Source organism: Xenopus laevis, chromosome 6S (assembly GCF_017654675.1).
Source record: "Xenopus laevis strain J_2021 chromosome 6S, Xenopus_laevis_v10.1, whole genome shotgun sequence".
NCBI lineage: Eukaryota > Metazoa > Chordata > Amphibia > Anura > Pipidae > Xenopus > Xenopus laevis.
The window spans coordinates 1,642,988-1,654,102 of record NC_054382.1 but is presented as its reverse complement, the minus strand read 5'-3'; the positions used below and the strand labels follow the sequence as shown (position 1 = coordinate 1,654,102).

The 11,115-nt window shown below is 42.5% G+C and overlaps 1 pseudogene; it reads right to left on the bottom strand.

Annotated features, from left to right (window-relative positions):
* Positions 1-3,628: 3,628 nt before the first annotated feature.
* LOC108695546 lies at positions 3,629-4,265 on the bottom strand (annotated as a pseudogene).
* Positions 4,266-11,115: the final 6,850 nt, after the last annotated feature.

Genomic DNA, 11,115 nt, shown 5'->3' with positions numbered 1-11,115 from the left:
AACAGTCCAGCGCTAGCTTTATCTGCATTAGCCACTATGGTTACTTCAGATGCTTCAGACTATGGCATTGGTGCAGTTCTCACATAGATCCATGCTGATCATACAGAGAAAACTTTTGCATTCAAATCCAGAACACTTACAGAGGCAGAGCGTAAGTATTCAACTGTTGAAAAAGAAGCTCTACCATGTGTTTGGGCAACAGATTGTGGTTGCAGGGGATTCAATTATTAGTAAAGTGGATAGGGTAATCAGTCATCAGGATTGCTTTAACTGAATAGTTTGCTGTCTTCCTAGTGTCAGGGTTTCGGCCTGTGGTTGATCAGGTAGACAAATTATTGGGTGGGGCTGGGCATGACCCAACTGTCTTAGTACATATTGGTACTAAAGACAAAATTAATGGTAGATGGAAGACCTTAAAGAGTGAGTTCAGGGATCAAGGCTCTAAGCTTTAGGGAATGTCATTGTTTCTGAAAACATGTCCTAAACATTGGCTATTGAGAAGTGAAGATATCAGTAGGATATCCCTCGATATTCGACCGTCAAACTAAAATCCTTCGTCTTCGAAGTCGAAGGATTTACCGCTATTCCTACGATCGAAGGAATAACGATTAAATCCTTCAAATCCATAGATCAAAGGATATTTCAGGATCAAGAAATTGTTAGGAAGCCTATGGGGACCTTCCCCATAGGCTAAAATTGGCCTCGGTAGGTTTTAGGCGGCGAACTAGGGGTCGAATATTTTTTTAAAGAGACAGTACTTCGACTATCGAATGGTCGAATAGTTGAACGATTTTTAGTTCGAATCGTTCGATTCGAAGGTCGTAGTCAAAGGTCGAAGTAGCCCATTCGATGGTCGAAGTAGCCATATTCGACCATTCGAAATTCGAACTTTATTTCCTCTGTTCCTTCACTCGAATTAAGTAAATGGAACCCTTAGATTATAAACTCACTGTGCAGGAACTGAAATGAATAGGATTGGGATTTTAGATTGTAAGATCACTGGGCCCCTGATCAAAATGTGACATTTATTAGTACACACAAGTAAAGCTTGAAAGGCAGCCCATGTACTAATAAAGTAGGTAACGGTACTGTGTATATACACACACATTTTATAGCTTTATGAACTACACTCAATTTAATCAGTTTGTTATTTATTGGTCATTAAGTGACTGAAATCCATGTTACACTTCATTATTCAAGTAATAATTCAGTGAGCATTTCATTTATTCAATCGATTTTAATGTATTCTTTGTAAACACTCCCGATAAAATAATTCAAAGCTTACCCAGGGAAAGAGAGACGAAAAGAAGTATGGAGAATGGCATTAAATAAAAAATGGGGCCGAAAACTTAATAGGGCAAAGAGAAAATAAGAGGGGTTTAAATATAAAATAAAAATAGTTGGTGGTGGGCACTTAGGGTTATATAGTCTTATGGCAATTTGCTTCCTCCTCCTCCACAATCTATTCAGGAAAATTCCATGTTCCCCCAATTCACTTTGTTTGCTCCCCAGCACAGTAGCAGTAGAGAAGCAGATCAAATATATCCACTCTGGATCAATATGGCAGGCAGAGGAAAAGAGAAGTGACAGTTGCAGTAGTCAGCAGACCACCAAAATGCCCAATAGATTAATAAAACAGTGAGGCAGGAACCCCACCAGCCAGGGGTGCTTTGCCAATGAGGCGAGTTGAGGCTGTCGCCTCAGGCGGCAGCGCCCCACTAGGTACCAGGGGCAGCAAAAATGCCGCTCCTGGTACTTTAAGAGCGAATTTCCGGGTGAGGGGGGGGCAGCAGCAACTGCTGCTGGCTCAGGCGGCGGAGGGGCCAGGATCACCCCTGCCACCAGCTCCACAGCCGCTCCCTCCCTACCTCTCTATGATTCCGTCACATGAAGGATGCTGGAGCCCGTCAGTGACATCATCAGGGCAACGCAGCTGAACATGTGACACAATGAATGAACTGAAGCGCCGCAGGTTCAAAGGAGCAGCATCACCAGTCCAGTAGCCGGTGCTATGGGGAGTAGTGGTAGTAGGGCCTGCTGGGTCCGGGGGAGGCCATAGAGCACAGAGCTGTGGGAGAAAAAAGGAGCAGTCAAGATGGGTAGAGAGTTGTCTAGTGGCCTCAGGGACCCACAAGGACTGGGACCTGCCAGGATTTTTCCTGGTTTTCCAGTGGGCCAGTCTGACACTGTCCCCCATTGATATTCCTTTGTTCTTGTGAGGAAAGAGGCAGAGGAAAGTCAGAATCCAGGAGTAAAGAAAAAGATGTACCTTGGTGCTGCTCCTGCCACAAATAACTGGGAACAGCCAATTACTTCAGCTTTTCCCCTTCAGAGTGTAAGTTCCGGTCCTGCCACGAGGGGATTGGCTAGACTGCAGGAAGTGTCACGTTTCTTCCTCAAAGCTCAGCCAATCCTCATGTGGCAGGACCGGGACTTACAAATTGAGAGGGAAAACAGTCAGTAAAGATTTTTCTTATTCTTTTTTTCTCAGTAAAGTGTGTGAGAAGACTAGCCTCCCTCTATCCTTATTGGACTTGAACTCCATCCTTTTAGAGAACCATTTGCCACATTCTGTGCATGAGAAAAGAACGGGGAGAGACATATTCTTACATTCTGTGCATATGAAAAGTTTCTCCCCAGTGTGAGTTGTGTGGGGGCAGAGAAGGTTTCTCTTATTAGAAAAGATTTTCCCACATTCTCTACATGTAAATGTTTTTTCTTCTGTGTGAAGTTGTGTGTGTCGTTCAAGTTTTTTTCTCATTAAGAAAAATGTTCTCCAGACATGTAAATGGGTTCTCTCCTATGTGGACACTTATGTGAGAAGAAAGTCTGTCCTTTGTTAGAGAAGCTTTTTCCTCAGTCTTTACAAGTGAAAGGTTTCTCCCCTGTATGAACTGTGTGATGTCTGGTAAGATTCCTCTGTATACTGACAGTTTTCCCACATTCTGCACAAGAAAATGTTTCTCCCCATGTGAATTCTGTTATGAATGGATTTTCCCACATTCTGTGCACTTGTACAATCTCTCCCTGTCTCAATTTCTCTCAGTTAAAGAGCGCTCAGTACAGTGAAACATTCTGTGCAGCTTGAATAGCTTCTCTCCTGTGTGAATTTTCAGGTGAGTATCAAGGCAGCTTTTTTTGGTAAATTTAGCCTCACATTCTGTGCATATAAAAGTTCTGTGTGAATTCTCTGCTGTTTTTTTAAGGACTGAGTTTTAGCTAAAACTTTCCCACATTTGTGCACATGAATGGTTTCTCTCCTGTGTTCTTTCAGGAATTCTCTCCACATTTTGTGCATGTAAATGGTTTATCCGCTGCCTGAAGTCTCAGATGAAAATTAAGGTGGTTATTTTTTTTGTAAATTGTTCCACCTCTCACAGTGAAAGCTTCTCCTATTGGTCAGAATAACGAGATTTGTACTAATCTTGCCACTCTGTAATAGAAGTTATGTGAATCTCTGTGTCTTTAAGTACTCTTGTAGAGAAACATTTCCCACATTCTGTGCACATAAAAGGTTTCTCCCCGGTGTGAATTCCTTGGTGTTCTTTAAGAATTGTATTTCGGCTACAACTTTCCCCACATTCTGTGCACATGAATGGTTTCTTTTTCAGGCCCCCAAAATGTCTAGAAGTTGACCTGCTTTACCGATATTTATTGAAACTGTTATGAATTAGGGCCTCATAGGGCCCCCTACAGCCGCAGGGTCTGCTTCCTCTGTAGTTATGCCCCTGGTTTCTCTCCTGTGTGAGTTCTCAGATGAGTATGAAGTTGGCCTTTTCTTCTAAATCTTTTCCCACACTCTATACATGGGTAAGGTTTCTCCCCTGTGTGAATTCTCTGGTGATTCCTAAAGGTACTGCTGTCCCTGAAACTTTTCCCACATTCTGTGCACATAAATGGTTTCTCTCCTGTGTGAAGTCTCATGTGTTTATTAAGGTCGCTTTTGTTGTACATTTTTTCCCACATTCTGTGCATGTGTGCGGTTTCTCCCCTGTGTGAATTTTCTGGTGTAGTCCAAGGGTATTGATTAACCTGAAACTTTTCCCACATTCTGCGCATATGAAAGCTTTCTCCCCTGTGTGAATTTTCTGGTGATTTCTAAGGGTTTCAATTCGCCTGAAACTTTTCCCACATTCCGTGCATGTGTGTGGTTTCTCCCCTGTGTGAATTGTCTGGTGTTTTCTAAGGGAAAGGATTAACCGGAAACTTTTTCCACATTCTGTGCATGTTAAAGGTTTCTCCCCAGTGTGAATTTTCTGGTGATTTCAAGGTACTCTGTGCTGAACTTCCAATTCTTACACGTAAATGGTTTCCCTTGTGAAGTCTCAGGTGTTATCAAGGCAGTTTGTATAAATTTTTCCCACATTCTGTGCATGTGTGCGGTTTCTCCCCTGTGTGAATTCTGGTGTTTCTAGGTACTGTTTGTCCTGAATTTTCCCACAGTCTGTCAAAAATGTTCTCTCTGTGTAAGTCTCAGTTTTACAAGGCTGATTTTCTGCAAATTTTTCCCACATTCCGTGCATGTGTGCAGTTTCTCCCCTGTGTGAATTCTCTGGTGTTCTTTGAGGGATTCTTTTAGCCTGTAACTTTTCCCGCATCCTGAGCACTTGTATGGTTTCTCTCCTGTGTGAAGTCTCAGGTGTTTATCAAGGTCAGTTTTTGTTATAAATTTTTTCCCACATTCTGTGCATGTGTGCGGTTTCTCCCCTGTGTGAATTCTCTGGTGTTGTTTAAAGGATTTGTTTACCCTGAAACTTTTCCCACATTCTGTGCAACTGTATGGTTTCTCTCCTGTGTGAAGTCTCACATGAACAAGAAGTTGAGCATTTTTTGCAAATATCTTCCCACATTCTGAGCATTCGAATTGTTTTCTTACTGAGGGAAGTTCATTCTGGGAGTTGGGAATGTTCATTGTAATGATGGTGATTCTGAGTCTGATACAGATGTTTCTTTCCAATGTGAGGATTTGCTGGTGTTGGAGAAGTTGCACAGTCTAATGGTCTCTTGTCTTTATCCAAAGAATCACAATCATTGGCTTCTGGGGCTTCTCTTCTTTATTTGATGCAAATATGTAAAAGAGGAAAAGAAAAAAAACATTTAGAATGTAATTCACTGAAAAAATGTGTTATCTTTAGATTTTGTATTTTAGCTTCCAGAGTAGGTTTTTTTTATAGTTTGGTATAGTCATCACTATATGTCAGATAAATTATGCATTATGCCCTGCTTTATGGCAGCTGAGATTCTAGCTATCTGTATAACAGAACATTCTGTCCCAGTGGCTGCACAGATCCTATCTGATCCCCATTGTAAGCAGCAGTCCTGTCCTGCTTTATGGCAGCTGAGATTCTAGCTATCTGTATAACAGAACATTCTGTCCCAGTGGCTGCACAGATCCTATCTGATCCCCATTGTAAGCAGCAGTCCTGTCCTGCTTTATGGCAGCTGAGATTCTAGCTATCTGTATAACAGAACATTCTGTCCCAGTGGCTGCACAGATCCTATCTGATCCCCATTGTAAGCAGCAGTCCTGTCCTGCTTTATGGCAGCTGAGATTCTAGCTATCTGTATAACAGAACATTCTGTCCCAGTGGCTGCACAGATCCTATCTGATCCCCATTGTAAGCAGCAGACCTGTCCTGCTTTATGGCAGCTGAGATTCTAGCTATCTGTATAACAGAACATTCTGTCCCAGTGCCTGCACAGATCCTATCTGATCCCCATTGTAAGCAGCAGTCCTGTCCTGCTTTATGGCAGCTGAGATTCTAGCTATCTGTATAACAGAACATTCTGTCCCAGTGGCTGCACAGATCCTATCTGATCCCCATTGTAAGCAGCAGTCCTGTCCTGCTTTATGGCAGCTGAGATTCTAGCTATCTGTATAACAGAACATTCTGTCCCAGTGGCTGCACAGATCCTATCTGATCCCCATTGTAAGCAACAGTCCTGTCCTGCTTTATGGCAGCTGAGATTCTAGCTATCTGTATACAGACTAATAAGAAAATTCATATATCTGTTACTGAATGGATTCCTTTTTGCTGTTTAGACAGCAATGTTATATTATTATGGGACAATTGTACAATATCTCCAGTCCCACTCAATCAGCATAATAATGATATAAACATAGTCATTTAGTTTGATAAAAGACACAAATGCAGCCTTTTGGTCTAAGTGAAACCTATGTAACTGATAGTTGATCCAAAAGAAGGAGAAAACCCCGTTCCTGACTCCAAGATGAAATTGGACCAGTCTCTAGACCAGTAATCCCCAACCAGTAGCTCGTGAGTAACATGTTGCTCTTCAACCCCTTGGATGTTGCTTCCAGTTGCCTCAAAGCTGAAGCTTATTTTCTAATAAGTTTTGGTTTAAAAGTTTTGGTTGTATAAAAACCAAGTGCACTTCCAAACAGAGCCTCAATGTAGGTTGACAATCCACATAGGGGCTACCAAATGGCCAATCACAGCCCTTATTTGGCACCCCAAGAACATTTTTCATGGTAGTGTTGCTCCCCAACTCCTTTTACTTCTGAATGCTGCTCACGGGTTCAAAAGGTTGGGGATCCCTGTATTAGATCAACTTTGTATTTTCTGTATACCCCCAGCAGGATGGCAAGAGTGGCGTTCCCATGTATAAATACCCCAGCAGAACTCATAGCAGGGTGGCACAGAGGGATCACACAGTGGCAATTTCATGTATAAATAGTCCAGAACTCATAGTAGGATGGCACAGAGACTATTTAGTGTATAAATAACAGCAAGATGGCACAGAGAAACCTCAATTTATAAATACCCCCACAACTCATAGCAGATTGGCACAGAGATTATTTTATAAATAAATAGCCCAGAACTCAGAGTAGGATGGCACAGAGACCATTTAATGTATAAATATCCCAAATGTCACCTCAGCGTGGCATAGAGCCAGATTCCAAGTATGAATATACCAAAGCTCATAGCTGGATGGCACAACTGCATTGCATTGTTGCTAATCAAAGCAAGGAAAGGGTTAAACACCACAAGACAGTGTAATACTTGGAAGGCAGTGATCACTAATTTGTATCCTTACCAGGGTCCACATTATTTCTGCTCTGATAGTCTGAGGAGAAGGTGGATCTGCAGCACCAGAGTTCACCATCCATCCTGCCCATCAGTCCTGGAATGAAGTGAACAGATTCTGGTGCCATTTCCCCTGCCTGCAATTGCCTGAGGCCCATCCATTAACTGAGGGCAAGCAACTGCCACCTGGAAACTCACTAGTGCCACCAACCACCCCCTCCACTGTTTTTCCTTGTAAAGGCAGCAGCCAGTCCGGACTGATCATTTAAAAAAAATAAAATGTCTGCAGCATATGCCCCCCCTCCCTGGGAATGATGCCTAAGGCTGAGCTATATAAAGCCAATGAGAAAACATTGCAGATCGTTTTTCTCCAGATTCCTTATGTACAGCCTGTGTTGTCCCTTGTTCCCTCACTACAACTCCCAGCATGCCCAGAGAGCACACAGGGCCTGTAGCTGAGCAGAGCCATTTTGGTGCAGCATGTCTTTGGCTAAACACTATGGCTGATTAGAACATAATGGGGGGCATTAGATTGGATCAGTAGCACTGGCTCAGAGCTTTGTGCAGAGCAGCAGTGTGACATCCAATCATTTACCTCTCACTTCCCGATTCCCTGGGACTTCCTTTTCCACAGATTCTTCCCCCAATCCTCACATCAGCTTCCCAGGCTCCTAGTGTTCTTGTCACCAGTCAGTTTGGGGCCAATTCATCCCGGGGCCAGTGGCTAGAGTCTCTGCCAGGAGCACTGCCATTCACATGTGGCAGTTTATGAGAAACAAAGCTCACTGCCTGTTCTGTGTGTGTAACTGCCACAAAATGCTGCTCTGGCCCCTCCCCCAAAGGAGGCAGAAGCTTCATGGTCCTAGTGCTGCTTGGATTTCCCACTATTATTATTAACATATATTTATATAGCGCCAACATATTGCGTAGCACTGTAAAGTAAATGTGATTATACAACTACATCACATGAATTACATACATAGAACATATGGAGTAACAAACATCACAATCAAAACAGGTACAAAAAGGTGAGGAAGGCCCTATGCATAGGCATACAGTCTAAAGGGAAGGGAGTAATACACAAGTTAAAAAAAATAATTGGTGGTCAGGGCCCCCCTAAAAGTAAAGGTTTTTTTTTTAAAAAAAAAAAACATTGTAGGTCAGGCCCCCCCTACAAGTTAAAAAAAATCATTGGTGGTCACGGCCCCCAACAAGTAAAACAAATTTGGTGGCCAGGGTCTCCTGTAAAAGTTTTAAATAAACATTGGTGGGAATTGTCCCCCATTAAAGTTAAAAAAGACTAGCAGTGGCCAGGGTTTAAAAAAAAATAAAAAAATAAAAAAAATTGGTGTTCAGTGGAACTTACCTTTAAAGGTCATCTTCATTCTCCTCTTCTTCGGGTCTTATCGGGGGCTTTCTGCTCCAATCAGAGGCTTTCAGCTCTTTTCGCGGCTTTCAGGTCCAATCAGAGGATTTTGGCTCTTTCCGCTGCTTTTGGCTCTTCGGAGTTCAGCATATTTCGGTGATGCAAGGGGGGCACGGCTGATCCAGGAAGTTCAGTACAGTGCTTTAAGGGACACCTAGTACAACTGTGCCCCCCTGAAGGCTATACAACTTTATTGATCTATATAGATGATATCCCAGGGGTGATCCTGGCCCCCCTCCCCCGTGTTACCTTTTTGCGCTGGAGGGGGTCCTAGGGGGTCCACGAGGGCGGCAGAGAGGGCCAGGACACTAGCACAGAGAGCATATTTGAGTTCTCTGTGCTAGAAGAGCCGAATTTCCGGTTTCAAAACCCGAAATTCGGCTCTTTAAACACCAGGAGCGGCATTTTTCTACCCCTGGTACCTAGCGGGCGCTGCTGCCTGAGGCAAAAGGCTCAAGTCGCCTCATTGGCGAAGTGCCCCTGGGATATCCCTACGTGGTATTCATATATCAAAAGTAATAGATAATATCATAAACATTAACTACACCTCCATGAACTATAAGATAAATACTCCCAAAGTATTCTGTTCCACCAGTAAGGCACAAACCTATTCAAATAAAAGATTGACAACAGAAACTCCTCGATAAGACCTTTGGGGATAGGGCACCCAGGTTATATATCCAGCGTCCCTCAGTTTTCTATTAACACTCCATAAAGATTCCCCTATAAAGACTAACCCCGCCATGGTCACAGGTGTCAAAATGTCTCACCACTATACTTTTAGGGTTCCTCCTCAGGATATCATCCCGGTATTCCGATAGACATGTCCCCAACCTATGTTGAGTCGTTCCCACATATCAAATGCCACACGAGCATTGTAAATGGTAAACAACCCCCTTTGTATCACATGTGGTAAGTGTTTTTAAGTTGAATATTCTTTCAGCCGTTGGTATTTCTGTATAATGAGTGAGTGTAAAGGATACGCACAGTCCCAATTTTGTCAAAATGCCTTATATATCCAGACACTGCCCACTACCCATAAAGTCTCACCCCTTTTCTGATTCAATAAAAAGTGAGATTAGCGAAAATGGAATTTTCTCGCTGTGCAATATATTGTTTCTAGTCTTCATTGTGCTCAGTGATTTTTTTTGCATTTTTCTTGATTATTTGGTCATGTTTGTGAAACATTTTTGTGCACTTTTATCAATTGGGGGGGGCTCTAAATGGCACTTACTTTGGGGAAAAGTGACTACAGCCCCTGGTTGATGAAACAAGAAAGTAAAAGAGAGAAAAGAGAAGAAAAGAAGTTTCACACTTTGTCATTTAATAAAGTCCATATATTTTACATCTAAAAAAGGGGGAGGCTTGTAAAAATGGTTGTTAAAAAATATATATTATCGGCTAAAAGCATGCCTTAAATAATAACAAACTTTCACTTCAGTGTGAGGGATCTCCGATTGGTTCCAGACATCACGTGTCTCTGAATCCGGGGTTCCTGGCCTAGGAACTTTCATCTACCTCAATATCTACAAAAATATGTTACTTTATTGGTTCCATTAAAATTTGTTAGCTTCGGTACAGTGCATGATAATCACCACTGACGCGTTTCATGCCCTATGGCACGTCCTCAGAGTGTTGACATCGTGTTTGAATAAATCCGCAAGTGTGATGCACTTAAATAATAACACCTTCCATTAAGACTTATTCAATGTCATCATCTCACCCCCCCCATACAAGTTCAAAGCTCAAATTCTTTTTGTGAACAGCTCCTTGGAGTTTTCCCCACTGTATTCCCAGGGAAGTGGTAAAACAATTCTTAATACTTTTACACCCCAGAGGCCCAAATCCTAGGTGGTCCCAGTTATTATGTAATTTGCCATGTAGGAACGGAGAAGAAGAATCGCAGTGAGGGACAGGCACGGCTATGGCACCCTGAGGCCACGTTGCGCCTCCTAGCGCCCGTCGTTGCACTGCAGGGTCCGAGCAAACCGCCATTTTTCACATGCAACCCCCTGTGAATATGGGATGAAGTTGAAGGTAGAATTTTGTTACCGAATACCTTTAATATGTCTTCTTAATTACATTAAGATGCTGATTTCCTAGAATTTAAACATTATAAACACCACAAATCCTATTTATTTTGCTCTTTCGGTGTTGAATTTTTAACATAAGGAACAGATGACTGTTATATTATTGCAGAGAACAAGGACATCAGATATAAAATAGACTTTTTGTGCTGCAAAAAGCTCCCTTAAAGCTGTCCCATCCTCATACTTTCCATACATATCAAGACCCTGCCTAGGGTTTCCAACTTGCCACTTCACCTCTTTTAAACGGAACACATATGGAATCCACAGTCTGTCTGGCTAATTAGCAATTCATTTAGATGCATGGCTGCACACAGGCTCGGACTGGCCATCTGTGTTATTGGGCAAATGCCCGATGGGCCGTTCTCTTTATAATGTAAATGGCCGCTGGGGACTTTATTATGTAAATGACTTTCGGGAGGCCCCTGAGCACAGAAATCAAAGGGGAGAATGGATGATTTGTGCAAGGGCAAAGGGAAGCCTGAGATTAGGGAAGAGGAAAGAATGTGGTAACAAAATGGTTAAAAAAATAAGCGGGAGCAGAATAAGAAGT